Genomic DNA, 23,671 nt, shown 5'->3' on the forward strand with positions numbered 1-23,671 from the left:
TGCCTTACACTTGTTGATGGAACAGGGTTTTATTATGTATTTCCAGCATGTTTCACCAACAGGTATGCACCAAGCTAGAATAAGTAGGCATTTTGGAGTTATATTCTAATGCAAATCAGACCTGTCTTGAGTTGGTGGAAAAGTTAAAAGAAAGGAATGTTGAATAACAAAGTCTATTCGAGGGAGGCCTTTAAAACCAGAGGCACGCTCAGATCACCTCATTATTTTATAGACGGACATGTTGAGGCACCTGCAGTTCTCAGATGGAAACACATAATGAAATAAACTGATGAAGGATCTCCCAGTACTCTCTCTTATTAGTAACCGTTAATGCAAATGAGGCACAGAATAAAATAAACTGAGGAAGGATCTCCCTGTTCTTTCTCATATTAGTTACTGGGAATGCAGCTGAGGCACCAAAAAAAGTTGGACAAAACACAGGATGTATATTATACAAAAGACAATATACATTTTCCACCATTCAGTGAGACTTTGGAATAGTATGGGCCTTTACATTAAAACCTACCTTAAACATACTTTGCAATGTTGAGATTGTTCTTAGTCTCAAGATTGGTCTTAATGGGTAACTTCCTTCATTTTAGCATCGTAAAATAAACTTCATTCAAAGTTGAAAGGGACAAAATAAAACTTAAATTAAAAGGTCCTTTTGTGAAGGGATTACTTCCATAATGTTGTCAGGCACTAAGTATGTTAATCTGAGCCTGTCAGTGGCAAAACAACCACTTTTGTGAAGGTAAATACAAGATGGACAAGTGCCCTATTGACTTGCATTGTTTCTTATTTTGCCGCTGCCGACTGCAACGATCTCGCTTAACACTGGACCAATTTCAAAGATTGTTGTTCCCATCAGTCACTTACACCTAACATAGCAGAATAGGGTCCAGATTGGAAAAAAAACGGCAGGTTTCCTTTTATGACCAATTTTTGAAGGTTTTGCTCTCTTCTCGGAATCAACTGCATTTTTACTCGTTCTTGTCTCGGTCTCAGATAAAGAGGCCTAAGGATTTAATTTCAAGACCAGAACTGCAGGGATTTGGCAAAATTACCGGTGCATTGTCAGATTCATGCATATGTCAAAACTTGCAAATGCAACCAATAACTTGACTCTCATCTAATATGAAATTTGTTACAATAAATCCCCCTCCTCCTGCCTCTTGACACACACTTCTAAGAAAGTGAATGGGGGAGACAGGAGAAAAAGCTCTGGCTGTATCACAGGTGCCTCATTTATGAAACCTGTTATGCAAGAAAAAAGTTGCGTGAAGAAGAGTGAAATCTGCATTTGCAATAGTCCTCGCAAAAGTCCATGCGTAAAAATGTGCCCAGTTTTCCAGTTAACGTTTTGTTCATGCATGTGATGGTGCGTAATGCTCCCAAGGTTTGATAGACTGCGTTTTAGTGACCTCTGATGCTAACACAAAATCATGATGGATAAAGTACTCTGGATGCAGAGCACACAGCCTGCATCCAAAAAGGAAGCCAACATGACTCCAATCACTGGTTTATTGGCTTTTAAGCAGTTTCCGGTTACCTGGTTATGCTCTTGGAATCTGAATTGGGACCAGCTTTAGAAAGACCCACGTTTCGGAACAGACCCATACCTGTACATTTTCAGGTGTTGACCACAATTGTTTTGGCTACTGGGACGTAGCGCGAACTGGCAGATTGATCATTCACAGCCATCATTCAGAGCGTTTATGTCAGCTGTATTGGAAGGTTTGATTCGAATGACCCCTTGCTATATAAGTTTTCCCCATGCTGTTGTTGAGCAGGACCGGATTAGTACACAATTTCCAGTAATGTCCGGTTTCCCAAATGTAAACGGAGCAATTCACTGCACACAGGTTGCAACAAAAGCACCATCTGAGAATGAGTATGCTCTCATTAATCAAAAGCAATATTATTCAATTAACGTACAAATCGTATGTGATGCGGACATGATATTGGTAATAGTGGCTCGCTGGCCTGGCTCAACATGACTTTTCATATTGAGACAAAGCCGTGTAGGGAGATGGCTGCAGGACGGGTTTTGGCTATATACGTGCGTTTCTTTTTTAGTCTGTGGTGGCTTTCTGATGATTTACAACACAATTTTTCTACAGGAGATAATGGGTATCCGCTAAGGAACCTGCTGCTCACTACCTTCCACAACCCACAAACAGCGGCCCAAAACCACTTCAATGCGCTACACGGGCATGCTCGGTCGGTGATAGAGCATGCCATTGGGCATTTAAAATCAAGCTGGAGGTGCCTGGATAAGTCTGGGGGAGTCCATTATATGCACCTGAAAAGGTGTGTCGGATGATTAGGGCCTGTGCTGTGTTGCACAACATAGCACAATGTAATGGAGTCCTTCCACCTGCGTCAATGCCAATTGAAGAAGGCCCAGAAGCGCAAGGCATGATCAACGAAGGCCAAACAGCAGTTATGTTGCGTAAACAAGAATTTTTCATTCTTTTATTGCATTACAAATGGCAGTTAAAAAACTTTGCTGATATTACGCACTTTGCTGATCAAATTAGAATACTTTCTCCATAACTTTTTCCTACTGCTGTGTGATTTCACATCCTAGTTTCAGGGAGGCTGCAGGCTCGCTACCACAGACCAGCAATTCAAAGACTGCTGCTGACAACAATAATTACTCTGACCAAAATGGCAATTAGGCTGACTGCAAACCTGTCTCCTAGTTACCATGACTGGCCAGCGTGAGTAAACCGTAATTTGTTATCAGCTGTGTTCCAGTACTGACGACGGTAAGCTTTACCCAGAAACCTTTTTTTCCAACAATCAAACACAGTATATGGAACACATATTGTATGTCTCATAGAATTTGATATATAAATCTTTTGCTGTGTTATTTTCTCAACCTTTACTGTACCCCTGTATTGTTTTGCAGAAAGCAGTGAGATAAGAGTCAGGAAGTCATGACGGGAAGTCTACTAAAGTAACAGTGAGTTTGATCCAGTTGAAAAGCTCTCACTATCAGTGAAGGACCGGATTGGTAATTACCACATTTCAGCAGCCTTTATTTAGCACCATCTTACGCTGTTTCTGTTTGTAAGCATTTCAGCATTAAAAAGAAAACATATTGTCTAACCCAATAATGTCTTAAAATCGTACATATCGGTTGGTATAAATACATAATTTCAGCCATAATTAGAGCTACCAATCGGCCAGTGTATGTCCCTATTTATGGATATACCTCTACTCTTCAGGTGACAAAAGCATATTTACCATCTGAGATTAAATGTCCAAGTTCCTTTGGCCTCAAAAACCTGAATGTGTGGATCATTCAATCTCATTTGACAGTTTAAAACGCAATTTGGAAGCTCTGATTAGTAAACAAAGATCTCCTAATTGAGACACAAAAACTACTGAACATGGTCCGATGGTCCGATGGAGGGAAAAGACTAGCCGTTTTCTGGGTGTTTTCGGAGCCCAGTAACTTTATTGTTCAAACTAATTCCAAACTGTGTTCAGCGCCATGTAGCAGAGTCGGACTGTTCTCAAGAAGCACACAAACGCTTCCTCTTTGTCCTCACACGTTATGTTTTTATTGATAGACATGGGCTACATCATGTTGTGTATGTGCCAACATCCTGCACTGCATCTATTCCCACATCACACCTGACAGTAAACTTCATTTGATTAGGTTTTATTATTTAATGATTATGCCGTGAGCAAATATCAGTCTTTCCAGTCCTTCAATTCAACTAATGTAACCTTCCTCTCCCCTGAAATTGTTGACAGTGAGCTGAGGATGAACTGGGACACTGAAAAAAGCATTCAATGACATTAGCTGATGTTCACGTAGCAGTCCCATCGGCCAAATCTCAGTCACATTTGCATTCAACTTGAACGAGTCAGTACTTGTCAAAGTAGTTCAAGGGCCTCGGGCTTAATTGCCTCAATCAAAGAACATTTAGAGTGCCATCTCATCCAAGAGGCATGAATCATTAGATAAAAGAGCCCAAGAAGCAATAAACTGTCCCTGGTGCCAGCTAGCAACAAGAGAGCGAACAGGGAAAAGTAGAGTTTGTGTGTGTGTGTGTGTGTCTGTGTGTGTTGTAGAAGGTGGGAAACCTGCCTGCTGCTAGCAGCCTGCTGGCTGCTATTTTATAGACGGGAAATTTCAGAAATATGATCTGGCTCCTGTGGTTTTTTAAATGATTGTACATACTATAATGTGTTCACCAATTCAAATGAAATTCAGAAATGCTTTGTGCGCGCACACACTCAGACACAGACACACACAAACTTACACACACACACACACACACACACACACACATATACACACACACACACACACACACACAGACACTTCAAATTCTCACTCTCGAATCCTCGCACCCCCCCTCCCTTCCTGCTTTAGTGAGCACATTTGATTTTGGCATGGATGTTAATTTGCCTCTTTATTAACACTGCGGTACTGGCTGAGGCTGTTTGCTTTGCTACAGGTGTCCTCTGATGCTCCGCGCTCCGCTGCCACACAGCCTTTCATTAGAAGAAGGTGGAGACACTCCACTCAGACAGACGGTCGGATGATACAGTCTATGCAGACAGTGAGGCAGAACAGAAACAAGAAAAAAACACTTATGTACCAACTGTTTAACCCTTGTGTTGTCCTCGCCTCAAAGTTTTTTACATCACAAATATGTATCTGTCAAGCAAATTGCCAGAAAATAACATGGATGCATGGATATACATACATTTTTATGGGGGAAAATAATGATTGCTTTTATTGAATTTGAGGTGTTTTAATTAATTTTATAACAATAAAAAAAAAACGTATCCTGACTACACTTTGAGATAAGTGAGTCTGTGATTCACTCAACATCCTGTGATCTTAACTTACTCAAAAATTATTAATAATTTCTGCTTTTGTAAGCCAAAAATTAGGTATAATGTCATGTAAATTGGGTTTGTTTACTATAAATAAAATAAGCTTTGGAAAATGTAGTCTTGAATTTTGACCCAGCATAATGACAAGTTAATGGTTGACAACACCAGGATTAAAAAATAAGAAAACGTGAAATCACTTGTTTGCGACAAAGCTGAACTAGAGACAGAAATAATGTATTATGTGAGGGCAGGAATTTAACCTTAATGGGCAAAGCCAAACAGAGGCACAGTTCCTCTGGTTAAATAACTATATACAGTATGAATGTCCAGTGAACATTGCTTAAGAGGATGCCTTTATAATCTCTCCAGCTATAAAAAGTATCAAAACATTTCAATGCTACTTTTATGTTCAAGTCGAGGCATGAGTTTGTTTTCAATATGACCAATGGGGTACACATTATGCTTGGCATTCAGTTGTTTTATATTGTGAGATTAATGTTGCTAGAGGCAACCGACAACAGAAAGGATTGTTGTTCCCTTTTATAAATGAATGCGTGAGTTTGTGTTTTCTGTATTTCAACATCACGCTGAGGATCAAGGCATTGGCAGACAATAATTTCCATGAGCTCAGATTTATAAAAACGCTGTTATATCCTGTGAACTAGTAGAAACAGTGAGTAGACTCAACGTACAAAAATCCAATCAGTGTAATCATCTCTTCCATGTCTGTAGGTTGTTGGCCTTTAAAAAGGTCACTCTTGCTATGCAGACACTATTTAAGAGAGCCTAAGATGGCTTGCATGTATCATAAAAACTGTGGTAATCAATGACAGGAAGAAACATGTATTTTCCATGGCGCCTGGGAGAAGCACGGGGGGTGGGGGTGGGGGGACACACACTTAGCCAGCATGAATCTTTGTGTGTCACACGGTTGATCACATCCATTTCAGGCAAAAAGTGGGAGTCCAAAAACACAAAGTCAGTGTGGGAAATTAGACATTCCAAGTTGGGTGAACATTTTTGATTTTTCTTTGCACTTTCATTTATTTTTTACAAGTCAAATACCTCATTTGTCCTGCATGAAAGTGGTTCTTGGGCTCTGTCATTTCTGAGCGACATCAGCTCTCACAGAGAATTAGGTTTTGAAGTTTAGATGAGAACATCAGCTGCACGAAAACTTTCACATCATGATAAACATGACAAAAACGGAATGACTTGCAAATATGACAACATTTATAGCGAATGATGGGGAGAAATGATTTGTATGAAATGGATGTTAACATGTCTCTCTGCCTCTCCATCAAATTACACCTATGACTCACACCCAGCATTCAGAGGTTCTTTAAGGGGAACGCCGGAATCCGTTTTACGTCATTAGGAGTCCTAGTTAGCCTGTAAAAATAGTTATGTGTTGTGTGGTTCTGGGAGAGCTTTGTAAAGTCTCCGGTTGCTGATTCTGTTAGAACTGTTTGAAAGCTCCGCGGGACGTGTGGAGCTTGAAAAGCACGGAGGTTTAGCAGGCAGGGAGGGCTCAACTAAATATCCAATATCAATTTCATTATGGAATGTGGGGGATCAAAAAGACCCATAGGCCATCAATGTTATCTTTTTCATCTGTTCTTCCAACCTTATTTAATCACAAGAGTACTCTTAACTAATTGTATTCCTCATCACTTAAAAAATGTACTGTTAAAAAGGTAGCATCAACAAGAAGTAGAAAGGTAGATTGGAGAAGAAAAAAAACTAAAAGAAAATAAAACCAAATCAATGTAAGGAGCAAAGTGATTCCCATCGTATACCACATGGTCAAACTGCTTTTACATTCCCATGAAACACAGGTTCCTTTCAAGTCCATTTCATACACAGCAGGCTACATGAAGATGATGGTATTTGATAGTATTTGAGTGTTTCCTTCCTTGAGGAGGATAAAGAGCCGACCTCTCTACGACTGCCTGATTGTGAGGCTCTGATTGGCTACCTGTGTAAACATGAAATTCTTTTATGTTGCTTCACCTCCTCACAAACCTATTTGTGTGTGTATGTATGTATATATATATATATATATATATATATATATATATATACACACACACACACACACACACACACACACACACACACACACACACACACACTCCTATGACGTCCATTCTGCTGGAAATTGGATTTTGTTCTCAACAGCGAATATGAAGAGAGCAAGAGACTTTTTTTCATTACTGCAGTGGGGAGTCCACTTTTGTTTTTCATACAAGTAGTTGGACCCCTTTGAACCAAAATGATGAATTATTTAAACGTGCAGAGTCGTCAAGAGTAAAGACGTTGAAGACGCAGAAACCCTGACAAATCAATACACTCAACTGGGCTTTTTGTTATCACACAGATGGTGAATTTAAGTAGGTTCAGGCAGACAGTATAAAAAAAATAAAGACGTTATTTGAACCATAAAGCATGAAAACGTGTTCTAGTAAGAAAAAATACAAAAATGAACCTGAAAATGAGCACAATATCAGACATTTGAATGCAGCCTGGCCATACAAATGCTGAGAGCCTTGCTTGTCTTGCGTAGCAATCTATTTCTCTAGATGCATCTCTCAGGGGGAATGGGACTTAAAAAAAATAAAAAAAGAGCCAGTCTTGGAGAAGGTTTGAAGTGGCAAGCTACTGACGACCGACATGCTCTTTGTTAGATCTGTTGTGCCTTTGATGGTGGCAGAGAAGGCCTTTTGTTTCCTGTGCCATGTCGAGCGTAGATGACAGCGCTAATCTAGACACACTTCCCCTCCAGAGCAGGCACTTTGAAGACCCGATCTGTTTGGGAGATTAATATGATTTGGGGATCATTTCCTGGGAGGGGTCCGGTCATTGTCGCAAACACACCCAACGAACCTGCACACATTGTATCCTACTGTACACACACTCATGCACTTGGACAAAACACCCACAGGCAGCCAAGTAGATCCAGCAAACACAAAAACAAAACACACACACACTTTTTACAATCCACAGTGAGTGTCTTTCACTGCGCGTTGCCACGGTAACAGAGCACACTCAGCTACTTGGCAGTTATTGTCCCCTTCTCTGTATTTTAAAAAGATCCAAAAGTCCCCATGGAAGAAGCTCAGCCTTGTTACATTCACGGTAGCCAAAGTTACTCCGGGCTCCCTGCAGTCAGCCATGAAGGTTTTAAAGGTAAATGGGATGTTTATCATAAAGATGCAATATTTTCTAAAGTGAATTTCTCAGACGAGAGGTGCTGGAATTCATCTGAATTTCATATACACAGTCAAGTCCAGATAATCTGTTATGTTTTGCAGACTCTGCTTTTTTGTCTTATCTTGACAGGCTGAGAGGCGGCATTGGATTTACAGCAGCGATGGAGGTTGTGTTGACTCTGACACAAAGAGGGCTGCATTCCTCCGGCTCTGGACGTATGACTGAGCAGCGCCCGGCCCAGCCCGGCCCGACCTGGCCCGGGGGGGCTGGGGTCGCTTTCCAGGCGCTCCTGTGCACTAATGGGTAGTGGCTTCCTGTGATGTTTCCTGTCAAAAAGAGCTTTCAGGGCAACAGTTATAGCTTTGCTGGAGGAATGTGAAAGATACTTAATGACTTGGCTATAGACCTCGGCTCACATGTATCTGCAGAGTCTTTTTTATGGTTTGTTATTTTCTAAACATGTGAACAGCCTGTGGGAAAATGTAGTAAATGTCAGAAGGAAGTAAAGGTTTATCTGTTAGTACAAACAAAACAGTTTTGATTCCGACCGGTTTGCTGCATGTCTTCCCCATCTCTCTTCCACATTTCCTCTCTACAACTGTCCTTTCAATTTAGGACCAAAATGCCACAAGAAAAATTAAAAAAATATATATAATGGTTATCCATCTAACGTTTGTTGAGATATTTTAGTCAGGATAAAAATTTACTTTGTTAAAAAAAAAAAAATACTTCTAACTTTTCGTGAATATCGTATTTGCAGTACTGATTAAATAAAATTCAGATTCTGTGGGCGAACTCCTTGAGGCTGGTAGCAGGCGGCACAGGAAGTAAGGGAAGTGATGTGTTTGTGCAGAGAAAGAGGTCAGTGCTGACAATGGAGCCCTGCTGTATGTTGTCTGGGGGGTTTCAACAGAGACACACACACACACACACACACACACACACACACACACACTCACTCACTTAGAGAGGAGTAACCTATACTTTTCTGTAAAACCTTTGAAAATTTTGAAATATACTTGAACAATTATCTGTTGCTTTCTCCTGCATTGTTATCCGCTTTTTTAACTGTCTCACTCACACACACACACACACACACACACAAATCTATATAATAGCCTCAGCCTCTGAAGTGTCTCAAGTGCGTGACCAAACTGAGGGACAGGATGCATTCACCAGGAGTAAAACTTAATTTTCAGTTCACTTTATTTAAAATGTAACTGAAAACAATCCCACATTGACTTTGTTCTCAAAATGCATTTCAAATAAATTGTTGTGAGAATGTTCATGAAAAAAAAAAAAACTTTGACAAGCTCCTCTACTGGAGCAACAAAAGTTGTGTTCTGAAAGTTGCTCTAAGAGTCTAATTTCAAAGTATTTTTAAACAAACCCATCCCCTCTCCCTCCTTTCCGTGCACTAACCCCCCCAACCCCCACCCCCAAATCCTGGAGGACTGTTTTGTTGGCCTTCGTAGACCCTGGGTTGTCTACTGAGACGTTTTATACATTTTGTTCTGGGGACAGGCAGCTAGCGGATAGTGAGGAGATATTTGATGAATGTGACAAAAAAACCTAGCCTAAAAAACATGTGACATCACTTAGATTACCTGTACAGCTGTTCAACAACTCGACCAGCAATGGAACTCAATGTCTGATCTTAATTTACAGTGTAACACACCTGATGACACACATGAGTAAACTTATACTAAATACAAGTGGAAAAAACTCCATATTTGAACTTTCTTTGCATCTGGAGTCAACTGAGCACATAGTCTGCAAAGTCATTTATGAAAAAAAACTATTTTCACTGGAATTGTTTAACCCTAAACCTTAGTGACGGAAAATGTGCTGCATAACTTTTGGTTGGGCTTTTCTTTCCGTGGGTGCCAGGTGATTGACAGGAAGTAAGGAGCTTTGCAAAGGAATAATTCAGGTTTGCTGACAACAGAAAACCTGATACAGATCAGTTCATGTCGGTTAACCTCCAAACTGGTTGTACATTATTGATGTTAGGTCACCTCGTCCCTCTTTTTAATTCAGTCCGGCGTGAATTACATTAGCTATCATAATGTTGTGCATAACAACATCATGGACACACACACAAAAACTGATAATAAATCATCATCTATCAATATTATTATCTGTATTTTCATAAATCTCTTTACCAGCTTCTAACTTACTCAAAACTACTAAACATTCAATCATTTTCAGGATTTTAGAAGGTTTAAGTGATTTTGGAAAAAAGCAGAAAAAAAATATTGATATGTGATTATTGTGTACAAAAGGTGTCTAGATGGTATAAAAAGAACAGTATAGAAGTAAAAAACACAGGATATAAAAATGTTAACCAAAAAGAAAGTTTCTAACTAAATGTCATACCATAAACAGTGACACAGAAAAATAAAAAAACATCGAAAAAAATGGAACAAAAAAAAATTGGATAAACGTACAAAAATGCCTAAAGAGATAGATGGTAGAGAGATAATTATTGAAGAAAAATGGGAAATCACCTGTTACAGCAACACACGGAAATCGGTCGCACAACTCAGAATATAAGATACTAGGAAAAATGTACATAGCCTACATACAGTATACATGAAATAATAATAGGAACAAAATAAAATAAAGAACAAATATTTGAACATATACAGGATATATATGAGGGCATTAGGGTTAAACCTAATTTAAATTAGATAGCTGAGTCAAGAATGCTGATTTCATTAATCTGACACAGGACACAATTGAGAGCTGCTTTGCTCTTGATATTGTTTTGGGGTTGTTGTCTGTGTGTAGGATCAGGTTTTTGGATGGTTACATGGAAACGATGGTTACAATTTTAACATTTTTACACATTATTTTACATTGTAAAACTTTTAACTATAAATTAACAGTAACATATTGGCAGCTTATTTACAATAAGCACATGGGTTTTAGAGGTTAGGGACATTGAGTCCATTTAACAAAGCACACTGGGTAATCAATTCAACACATGAACTGGTTGCTGTAGAGTAGTCACTAGGCTTCCTCATTTATTGTATATTTTAGCATGTAGGTAAAACTGGCGAAACCTAACATCAACCAAAACCTGTAGTCCAATATAATCCACGGTTCACCTGTTTGTCTATATATTAAAACTGGTATTCCATATTCAGGATTCAGTATGCTGTCCTGGAGCCATACTTTTTGCACAGTCCCTCCAATCTGTAACAATCGCAGATATTGTTGTTAAGTATATTTTCTCCCGGAGTGCATTGCCATTCATATTACCCGTATATCATTAAAACTAAGATACTGTGAGATTTGAGCTGTGAATTTACATCAAATGGTTGCAGTGTAGGGTTGAAACATAGATTAATTATTTGCGCTCAGATTTCCTGCTTTGGTGCAGATTGTTATTTTTAACCATCTGGTATGAATGCACTTGTTTGTTGACAGACAATTACAGTATGTCAACAAAATGTCCAATGTGTTTTAAAAAAAAAGGCCATGCAGTTATGGTGATCTGAGTTTTTTCTCTGACATTAACATTTCTAATTTAATATCCTCTTTCTCTACAGTTGGCATGCTCTCAGCTGTGCTTACGCTCATAGTTGAAGAGGATTGTTTCAGGGGGATTATCAGTAGCTACACATTTACTGAATTTGGTTAAAGAGGAAATGGAACAGTTAAAAATTCCCCTTTATGGTCACTTATTTCAGTCAGGCATTTCCTGTGACATGCCTGTGACATTTCTCGTTGACACAATAGGCTGAACTGCACATTACCTTAGTAAAACTGGGAATTGAATTATCTCAAAAGTACAAGAAGATCAACTTTGAAAAGCTAAGCGGCTTAAGGTGAAACAAGGTGGAGATTTAATGACCATTTTGTGTCTGGTGTCCTGTTTCATAAATACATTTTTAGGCTACTATTAAATGTTTTAATGTGATGACTTTATCTATAGAAAGTCCAGAATACATTTACATTACAATCTCCCTGTTCCCTAAGAAGCAAGAGTCCACAGCTCGGCTTTTAAACTGTACTTTGGCCCAGCAGTTTGGCTAAATACTAGGCGAACCCCTAATACTACAATCTATACAGTGTATGTAGATTATAGAGTATATACCTGTATGTATATATGTAAATAATATGTTCACCTATACATCCTTTTTGTTTGCAGTGTTAACGTAGGATAGATCCTCTGGAGTCCATGATTGTCTACTTTCATGGCAATCCTATAACTGTTGAGATAGCTCTTGACAGTCATAAACAAAATGGTGGACTGACCAACCAACTCACGCACAAAACAAAAATTCTTTCTCAGTTCTGAACTTGCATGTTCAGAAAAAAATGGCATTACACTGATGTCCAAGTTGTTTAAAGGCCAGGACATGTAACTGTAAAAAAGTGCAGAAAAACAAACTGAATAAAAGATAAAAATGTCACAGCATGAAGAAAGAAAAAAAAATGTAATTGTGAACAAACAGCTAGCAGGGCCGTTCAATTAAAAATGACTTTATGTCCTCCAAGGGACAATTTAAGGACTACATTTAACGTGATTGCGTTAAAAGCCTTTCATCACGCTTATAACCATCACACCTGGCAAACATCAGTTCTGTCTTCCTGGAAACTGCAGGAATGTCTTTTTTTTCCCCTTTTAAATTCACTGATGTCCTCAGTGTTTCCATTAGCTTTGACCGCCACATTAGCTCTCTCCAGGAAGCTCTGGTATGTCGTAAACACCCCCCACCCCACCCTGCAGGACCAATGACATCAGTTCTTTTAGATCTGTCCATCCCCTCCCTTGGACTTCAGTCAATACCCTCACGTCTTAATTATTACTTTGCTGAAGCCATTTCACGGTGGAGATGAACAACCCCTGCAGACAGTAAACAAACAAGTGGGCTACTTTCATGATGCTTCATCACTAACGTTGATTGCTCCACAAAATTGGTCACAGCCAACAGTAAACAGCAATTACTGCGCCCATTGCTATTTATTTCTTTCATACACATAATTCAAGACCTCCTTCTCCACAAAAGCTTCATTTCTATTAATCTGTCTGTAAAAAAAAAAAAAGGCTCAATCAATCGAAATGTATCAACATAGCACTTTACAGCAGTCAGCAGGTATCCATTGTGCTTTACATCAGGAACCAAGAACAAAACACATCAGACAATAAAAAGAATGAAGCATTTAATACAATAAAATCAGATTACAAAGAAACAGGAGAGTGGAACTGTCACACAACTACTAGGTATTATAAGCCAGCCTAAACAAATAGGTTTTTAGTTTTGGCCCAAAAAGAGCCACATCTTTTATTGTCCAAATGTTAGGAGGTAACTTGTTCCAGAGCTTTGAGGCAGCAACTGCAAAAGCCTGATCCCCCCACCGATTAAACCTAGACCTCAATGGCCTTTAAATAGAGTATAATTGATTTGATATCATGTTTTTGAATCACCACACCACAGAAATGTCAGAGAGGGTTAGGTGAGTTGGATAAACAGATCTGGAAAAGTGAGAAAACCATACAGACAAAGCTAAGTGTTCAGGAGGCGTACACTTCCTGTCCTGGCCTGTAAAGAACACAAAGGAGGAATTTAAACATTGGATTGACAAGGCCAACCCCCTTGACAGCAGAACAATATGAGCCAGCTGCCTGCTGGTGAACAATAGGTTTAAAACATTACCCTTTCCTGTTGCCAGAATATCTCCTTATAATCCCGTGAAACCTGTTTGTCACAGTGACGGAGTGGAGAGAATTAAAGCCAGGATGTAATCGCTTACTCTGATATCATCAACAAGTAAACAGATTCATTTTAAGGAACGTTTTCGCGGAGAAGCAAAGCAGTTCAGAGAGACGTTAGATTTCATTTATCTCTGTGTGTTTGGTCTCAATAATATCATATTGCTTTGAAAATGTGTTGAATTTAGTCCTGCTTTATAGCGCTGTGGAGGAGGGTCTGGCTAGTCCAAATAGCATTCTGGGATTGGAGAAAAATGTGCTCTGGTTTATTGGCATTTTCTTAAACCAATCACAATCGTTTTGGGTGGCACTGAGCACCGGATGGACCCCTGGTTCCGCTGCAAAATAGCTTTGGGAAGGAACTTGTTTGGTGGAACATGTGTTCTTGAAAGGTTGTTTTAGTCGTGCAACAGAAAACTCAGATTGGACAAATAGTCTAGCTAGCTGTCTGGATTTACCCTGCAGAGATTTAAGGAGCAGTTAACCATAGTCCTCAGGAATCTACTCTAGGTTAAAATTATAACACAAAGAAACCGGGAGTCAACAGACATCCGGCATAAAAAGAGTGCTTTTAACATAAAAGTGTGCGGAATTTCCGGTTCTAATGGCCCAATCCTTGAAGTGGAACGTTGTGCATAGAGACCATCTTCAATATAACACGCAATTGTTTTAACAATGCAGATTAGCAATTATCTAAAGCTATCTTTTGGAAAATTTTAGGGGGAAATCTCTGGACACAAATGGACAATTTGTACTATTATAAACACCTAAATTCTTATTTTGGATGTTACCTTTCCACTACTCTGAAAATATTCTATGGAAGCAAAATAGCATAAAATTGACGAGTGCATTTTTGTCTGTGTCTTACCTTGGACATGCAGACACTAGTTGCATGTATTGCACATGTAATATTGCTTAGAAAATGATGTCAAAGAGGCAACACCTATTGGAATTAGGCAACCTATAAACATACACACATTACAGAAAGTAGATTATACTCTTTTGGAGCTTTCTGAAAACTATAGCCGCTGTTCCTCTACCTGTGAAATCAGTTTTCTGATGAGTTTGTCCACCACATGTGTGCCTTCACCTCTCGCTCTCACATTGTCTTTGCTTTGCTGTATTTGGCTGGAGTGCTGCACTTTGGGATATGATGTCAGGACAGACGTAGGGAGCACCTGTTGATTTACGCACACAGGCAGGGAGCGATGTGATAAGTTCACAACCCCAGCGGCCCTTACGTGGAAGCATCTGGATGCTGAGATGGACCTGTTGCCCCTTTAGGTACAGACACCCACTGTATGGAAACCACTCAGGCAGTGTGAAACACATCTCTGTAGCATTGTTAGACAACAAATAAAGTGTGTCACCTGCGGTCCTCCTTCAGTCTATTTCACACAACCAAACACTGCAAACACACTCCCTCAGCAATCAGAGGAAGCTGGTAGCAGAGGTTGCTTTGATTCCAAATGGAAACACCCTCCATTGTTCTTCACTAGTAGCTAACCCACACCCACAGACTGGCCTCACATTGAAATGTCATTTTTACACCATCTGTCATTGCTGGGACAGGATTCTGTGTTTTAATATAGCCCTTATTTTCCAATTTTCATTTTAGGCATTAACCTGTCACAATAAGAATAGACCAGCTTTACAGAGATGATGCAGATAGTGTTGCATCTTGGGACATTTAAAAATGTCTTTATTTGGCTTCTGAGAATATATAGTTCTCAGTTTAATAAGTCCACGTATTCCTTTAAAGCCAATTTGCCTGATTCAAGAGGTTTTAAGTGAGTCTCACTATCTACAAGGCCTTGAAAAAGGAATTACAATTTTTCAGAATTAAACAGTTTTTAAATAGGCGGCTGTAATGTTTAGCCCCGTGGTGGAAGGAGGCGAACTGGACTCAGGAGTTATTCACCTGGGATTTCGACTTATTTCTTCATTAATCACATGGAAGCCCCAGCCCCAGCCCCAGCCCCAGCCCCAGCCCCAGCCCCAGCCCCAGCCCCAGCCCCAGCCCCAGCCCCAGCCCCAGCCCCAGCCCCAGCCCCAGCCCCAGCCCCAGCCCCAGCCCTCCTCTCTAGAGGAGCCTCAGCCTCCTTCCTTTATAGAAGAAGCCCCTCCTACAAGACAAACCAAAGTTAATTGGAAATCAATCAAACACCATTGTGTTACTTCACCATTCCCAAACATTTCTGGCTTCATGAATACACCATATATCAACTATAACATCACAAATGACATGTAACATGCCGAACAAGCTTCTCAAAACAGAACTCCATGCATTCTGTACACCCCTCTGTACTGGCTGACACTTGGACCATTCCAGGTCTTCCCCTCCATATATTACTCCAGACTCTATCGCTTCTTGTTTGCCATTTCGAGCCAGATCCGTGCTACCCCTGGTTTAAATGAAGGCATGGGGTAGCCCATGACAGCGTTCATCTTCACAGTAGTCTTTTTCTTGATGTTATACACTGGGATGGCCATGTTTTGTTAACAGTAAAATCACCTCACTTACAAAATGGTGGTGTTGAAAGCTTGGAGATAGTGATGTGTGAGGCTAGTTTGCAAACTACTGTAGCCTGCAAACATGCTAGCACTAGCCAGTCTGCCAAGCTAATTGTCAGTGAAGTGGCCAATTTAGCAACTATCTTGCTGCTGTTTATTTCAACTGAAGCAATTTCCTTACACCAAAATGCCGCCTTATGTAGTTGTTACAATGTGTATTCTTTGTGTCAGTGCATTTTTTTCTTGTTTAGAATACATAAAAACTAAAAAATACACCAATAATACTCCAAGTCTTCCCTTTTTCCATAAACTAGGGGGCTCCGTTGTACAAAATGCCATCATTTTTTTCCACAGAGTTTTAGGAATTTAGCCTTGGGTGTACCGTATGTTCCCATTTGCATCCCACACATTAAGCTGAAAAACGGCAATCTACATCTTGAACAAATCCTCCAGAGATTCAGCCAATCAAGCGGCGTGATTCATTGCATGAAGATTGCAAGAGACAGTGTGTCCACGTCAGGCATTGATTCCCACACTACAAAAACCCTCTACATTATATAGTGAGTAGGTGAGTGTGCTGAATTGACGAAGATGCACGGTAGCTGGTTAAAAGCATTAACATTTAGTTTTCTCTTTTTTGTCCTAAATAGCTTTTGTTTTCTCAAGGTTAAATAAAATAAATCTTACTGTATTATATTTGTGTATCTTGCTGCAGTTTTTCATTTAGGACATGGAATATTCAAAAGCAAGGCACATATTTTTTGGGTTGCACCAATCCATCAAAATGGAAATATTGTATGTGCTGATGTCTTGTGCATCATTTTGTTGCATTTCCCCAAAATTCAATCGGACATATTTGGCATCCTTGGAAACTTTGGGATGACTGGAGTTTGAAATACAGTTTTAAGGGGAAGTGAACATTTGACTGTGCAGCATGAGTTTGTAGTGATTCAATTTATCACTAGCAACATGAAAAAAAAGAATTCTCTGACTTAAAAGGAGTACTAAACTAGTACACTTCTTATTGCATTGACACAGTGGACGGACCAGTGTGCGGTTGTCACGCCCAATATTGAAACTGCATTCCACCAAACTGGTCCTATGTACGGTACAAAAACAATTACAGAACAGGGGAGTACAAAGGAGATAGAAAAAAAAAACTACAAACTAAATTTCACAAAAGAGCAGATGGTCCAAGTTATCTTACAAACTGTGTTAACCCCTCGGGTCAAATTGACCCGTTTTCCTATATCAGTGTTCTTTTCAACTACCCAAAATAACATGATTGATTCCACACAACGCTCTTTGACAAGTACAAATCTCTACTTTCATCAATTTTGGGGTGTCTTCTTCAATTTGGAGATAGCATTTGGAGAGAAAAAATTGATTTTGAAATAGTATTGATTAAAAGTTGACATATTCCAGTCTGTGATTATCCATCAACATACATTCCTTTAATTTTAGTAGAAATAATTCCTAATTTCTGCTTTTCCAACTAAAACAGTAGGTATAATTTCCTAAATATTAGGTTTATTGACCATAAATTCCCAAAATAACTGTAAAACTAAAGTTAAGTTAGTGTAAGGTGTTAGGACAAACATCTAAGTGTTAAAAAGGGACAAAAACGTAAGAAAAGGTTAGAAACATTGATTAAAAAGTGTCAACTAAAGTGTTGACTTTCATTGTTGACGGGAAGACAACACAAGGGTTAAAAACTGTAGAACTCATAATGTTAATTATTACTATAATAACTTAATGTCAGAATGCTACATTTGAGAAAACTCAGCATTGAGGTCATTTCCTTTTCTTTGTTCTTGACAAATCTATACATTTTCCAAACTTCCACAATCTCTGGAATGCAGATAAATATGAACAAACTCCACAGAAACACATCCCCAACAAGCCTGCCGGCTCTGCTGGTGCCACAGCAGGTTGTGTGATAGTTTTGTCTAACGAAGTCTCTGTTCCTAATCTCAGAGAGGCTCAGGAGGATCTGGTGTCTGGTTCAAGGCTGCGGCGTCTATAGGGGTGAAAAGGGAGGTCTTGTTTTGACACCGTGGGACAGCTTGCTTTGTTCTTACTTATCTCTGCCTTCTGTAGCTAGCCCCCCTACATAATGTTTCCCTGTGATGTCTAAGTGCAAGAAACACACTCTGCTCATCTGAGAGGGTAGGAGAGCCTTCCTTTGGGTAGTGATTTGTAAAAATCTGCTACTCAGTGTTTGTACCCGTTGTTCACGCCCTACGGTCTTTTGAGAGTTAGTGATAAATGTGCAACAGAAAAAGACAAGATCCATCGGGGGTACGAGAAGGAGGAAAATGTCAAGGGATGCCTCCCTAGAGATTGTGATTGTTTTGAATGTGCTGCTTTCAGACGTGTATTACAGCAATCCAGCAATTTGCCGCAGGGTAGACCATCGGTGTGGGAGTGCCACAAATGGTCCATTTGTGTGACGTACTGTTGTGACCTTTAACCTCTCAATGTAGCAAAGGTAGATTTTATATTTCACAATTACTGTTTTTCCACAGAAAGATCTGACGTTTCCGATCGATTTATTTCACAGGAGAGAGAGAAAGAAAACACACAACTAAACACACTATTACACAAACTCCTGAGCAGTCCAGTGCTTGTTTATTTTTTGATCCTTATAGTGTTTTTAAAACTCTTGTGGCAGCGATAAAGGCAGCAGTGCTTCCTGTTCCTGTGCAGGATTCTCAGACCGCCTCAAACCATAACTCAAAACACACCACCAAGTCTGATTTCTGGTTACATGACGTGGGGTTGCGTTTCTTCGAAAGCTGAGTCGGTTTCAACCTTTCAACCCATTCCGCTGAGTTTTTTTGCATGCCCCCCCGACACAAACCAAACCGCATTATTAAAAAGGAATGGAACAATCTGTGTTTTTGGAACCGGAATTTTAGTTTTCTATTAGTTTTTCTATTTTAGTTTTCTATTCCTTAAAAACTCAAATCATCAAAGGCCATTAGGGTCTTACTTTTTTCAGGTACTGTACTTCTTTCCTTCTATCCTTTTAGACAAAACCAGTCTGCTATTTACAAAACATACTAGGCTAAAACAACGTAAGGTTTGCTTTCAGAAGGAGCTGCTTTCAGTAGCATCTGCTGAAAAACCATTACCCTGTCTGATAATAAACAAATTTCAACTTGATCCATGATTATATGATCCTTCCTCCCATTTCAAGGCCCATATGACAGAGTTGATATATTGTTTCAATTCTGAAATTGTCAAAACCTTGCGTGTATCTATTACAGTCCATACCATCCACTTATCTTACGAGCGTTTGGTCTCCACCCTGCAAACAGTACCTGGGTGTATTGTTTCTCAGGGAGCCCGTGTGATTTGCTGTGCAGAGCTCAAGATTATATTTCAGCCTGAGGCTTTGGAGTGGCCATACGTCTTGGGAGAGCGAGAATTGGCTCCACAGGAGGACGGCCAAACAAGTACCCACCGACCGGTTTACCTTCTAATCCTAACGAATAGCAGTGAGAGGTGAAAAACTCTATCGCACAGAAAAAAACAGAGGCCTCATTTAACACACTCTGCACAGAAAACCCAGCTTCCCACATCCCGTCTGCAACAGGAACAAATAGGTTTGTAGCTTTGTGCAACAATATTTGGCCAAAACCACCCTGAGATTTGCACGGGAGCCTTTAGTCTAGAAAGATGGAGAGCACCATCGTACTCAATTTCCCTTGGCTGCACTGAGCCGAGGATTAGTTCAACACCTACTTTTATAATGGAGTTTGATGCAGTTTGCATAGCTTGATTTACAATAGCAATTTTCAGCGTGAAGTTGGGTCCCAACTCATTACTATTTACTGATTTGAATGCCTTTGAGTATTCTGTGTTGTCAAGTGAAACATTTAAGTAATTTGCTTTTTTATCATTTAGAAGTTTACTCCTCGGCGCAGCAGCCGTGCGTTGGACTCCGACCTGTGGCCCTTTGCTGCATGTCGCCCTCTCTCTCCCCTTTATGTCTTCATCTGTCCCAATAAAAATAAAGAACTAAAATAATCTTTAAAAAAAATAATTAGCTTCATATTTTAGATTAAGTGTGCTGATGGATATTTGTGTTCCTCAGAGCGGAGGCTCACCGCTGCCACTAATTAAAACCAATCATGGAAGGTAATAAGACATCCCAGGGATCCTCATAGAACAAAATATTTAATATTTGGAGTAGGATTTTGCGTGGCACCAGCAGATTCCTGATCAGCCCATCTGAGCTTTCATTTTCTCAAAGGCAGAGCAGGATACCCAGGGCTCGGTTTATACCTATCGCCTTCTCTAGCCACTGGGGGACCATAGGCAGGCTGGGGGAATTCATCTTAATTTAAAAAAAACTCAAAGTGAAATTTTCATGCCATGGGACCTTTAACCTTTAGGCCAACATGGACAAGATAGTTCTCAGAAAATCTACAATAAAAAAAAATCTACAAAACTAACAGGGCAAACTCCATTTACTGATAATGCTTCAGAACAGCTGCTAAAGAGACCTTGTGACAAGATAATTATTTGTTTTAACAGAATATGATCACGACAGAAAAATACTATACCTTTGCTGTACCCTTAAATCTCCCCAATGCATTTGTCTGTGCCTTTACTGGTTATGTTAAACAGTAGTTTTAAGTCGGACAGCCTTAATGCCTTCCTAGACTTTTCACCAAGATTTGAACATACTACAATGATCATCATACCACTATGGCTGAGCATCTCTGACTCCACTCAAAGGCACTGACAACTTTCTCTGTCCCCTATATATCTGTTCACGCTCAGAGAACAGCACGTCTTTCTAATTAGTCGACTGTGCAATATAAGTTTCAAAATTGCCTCTGCGCGCAGAGTTCTAGAAGGCAGTGACTCTCTGTTTGTGCTATTCAGGGACATGAAAGCTTGATGCAGTGTGTCTTCATAACGCACGACTGGCACGCTAAAACGGTATCCAGGAGCTTATTACTTCCACCTTATTAGCAACCTGAGAAAGCGCATGCAGTTCTTGTAGGAGAAAATTGATACTAAGTGGTGGGATTAACTGGGTGTTATGGTGACAAATTACTTTGAGCTTTGTCTTTATTCAACTCCATCTTCAGTCTTAGCAGCAGAAAAATATGTTAGAGCTGCGTGAATGTGTGAAGTGGGGAATTATTGCCTATGAAGAACATTGTTTGCTTTACCTGTGTTGTGCATCAGTTTGGAATTGGCCCAAGCAGATCACACAACTGGTGTACAGGTCCAGACATATTAGGGATTTTGATTCGCCTTTGGGGAGTTGTTTGAGTCGTTAATCACTGATGGCAGCCAGGAGAGAATTATTTCACTCCACCTTTCCTCAAAGCGGGTTTCAGGTCTCCTTTTGACTGATATGTGGTTTGTTAACATTTGCCAGGTACCAAGTACTCTGTTGCAACGAAAGGTTTTCCGAGAGCCTCTAAATCACTGTTTGACATTCAGTCTCACTTGCAGACAAGTGTCAAAAACCGCTCGAACCTTCAAACCTGTGTATGCATCATTTTGGACATGGTGTCCGATCAACGTCAATGGGGTTGGTTTCGTAGGGGGTTTTCCCCGACTTGACGTTGTGGGCGGTAACCCGGATGGGCAGCCATGTTGGAGGCACTCGGTGTAAACAAGTGACCGGAGTCTAATGGAGTTTTGTGCACTTTGGAAACTTTTAGCGAATGTAGCTATGTCTAAACAACAGAAAAGCCTCGTAGATGCAAAGGCATAAAGGGTAAGACTTGGACCACAAGAAAAAGCGCGATATTTCGAGAAATTACTGTTTATTGGCGGTGCAGATCCCCTCTTCTTGCATCCATAACAACCTGGTGATTCTTCCTTCTGTTGCATATCCTGATACAAAGTCAACTACCTGGTTTTTTACGTTGACCACATACACAGTGGCAGATCATGAATCCTGCAAAGGTTTAGAAGTCTGTAACCAGCTGGTGTGTGGATGGGTGAGGGAAACACAGCACCAAAGTAAGTAATAACTTCTTCAATCAACCTAACCTTTCCTGTATGATGTCATTGCCATACTCAAGCCGTAGCCAAGGGACTTATTTTCATTTCAAAGAACCCCAGTTTGCTATCTACACTGAACAATTTCCGAGTGAGTTTGAGCTTTGCCAACCACAAGCGCCTCCTTTCCTCTGATAACTTATAGCATTCCTCTCCCTGGTTTTTAATAACTTTTTGAAGTCAGTAATATTCCAAATGTTTTTCTCGGTCTGACCTATTGGTACAACCCAAAACACAGCAATGATAATCATTTTCCTTGACGACATTTGAGATCTACTTCCGTGGCAGTGCTTTGTTGTGATGTGGAGTACCTTCAATATGGCGACTTCCGGTCTGATGACGCGTCGTAAAAACCCTCTATAGACTGAAAGCCTGTGATTTGCTGCCAAGCGTGACTGTTACTCCAAGAGCAACACTGAACACTCAGCAAAAATAGCGCTGTAATAGTACATGTTTTCAAGCTCTTTGCATTATCCTGAGCTGTTCGCGAACTGTATACTTTTGTTTTTTTGGAACAAAGGCTAAAGGTCCGGCCATTAAAAACCACTCAACTGACTCAGTTTCCTTCCCCTGGACAAGTTACAATCGTTTTTCATCCTTTTTAGTTTTGAGCTCAACAGATTTCAGAGTACTAAAAAGCGCCCAGGACAGGTTGATGTCAAAGGCTCTGACGCTTTTGGACAGTGAACTCCGTGCATGCCAAGTCCTGTTTTGCTGAAAGGTGACTAACTGACTAACAACCTCCAATCTCCATCCAATCAAAAGACTCCACCACCTGTGAGCAATGAACCTGGCGCACGCTGAGCAATCAATTAATGCAGGTGTTTCTTTAGGCTTCAGTGCCACGACAACGCATGACTGCACATTTTGTTTCAGTAATAACTTGGAGTTGTCCAAGCATTAAATCACCTCAGTCCTAACCTGCATAGCTTTATTGTGCATTTTAGATTCTTCGTTTGTTGCATTTAGAAGTTAAAGGTACTTCTCTGGTTTTCTGAGTCCTTCATCCGGGTTGGCATAATCAATATTACTCAAACAAAAAGCACTTTACAGTGCTGTAGGTCATTGATAATGTGCCATATTTAGCATTTATAGTAGCACTGGCTATGGCTACACTTGTCCCTTCAGTGAGACCTTTATTCTTGATTTCCTGCAGTATAATGTACACCAGGTTGCTTCAGTTTTTGATCAGTTTTGCTTCCATTTAACATTTTATAGAAGTGTTTAAACCTGACTTCAGATCTAATCCAGCTATGTCGGCTCTGTTTCTCTTAAGAAATTTCTTTTAGGGTGTTCATTTGTGACAAGACACTTTAA

General features: G+C 39.9%; 1 long non-coding RNA gene across 1 annotated transcript; it reads right to left on the reverse strand.

Moving 5' to 3' along the window:
- Positions 1 to 1,377: 1,377 nt before the first annotated feature.
- LOC117949168 lies at positions 1,378 to 17,567 on the reverse strand. The gene is made up of 3 exons (XR_004657637.1): positions 17,557 to 17,567; positions 15,553 to 15,558; positions 1,378 to 1,432 (listed from the first exon to the last, which is right to left on the reverse strand). It is a non-coding gene; the product is annotated as an uncharacterized LOC117949168 (long non-coding RNA).
- Positions 17,568 to 23,671: the final 6,104 nt, after the last annotated feature.

Source organism: Etheostoma cragini, chromosome 8 (assembly GCF_013103735.1).
Source record: "Etheostoma cragini isolate CJK2018 chromosome 8, CSU_Ecrag_1.0, whole genome shotgun sequence".
In the NCBI taxonomy this organism is placed as follows: Eukaryota; Metazoa; Chordata; class Actinopteri; order Perciformes; family Percidae; genus Etheostoma; species Etheostoma cragini.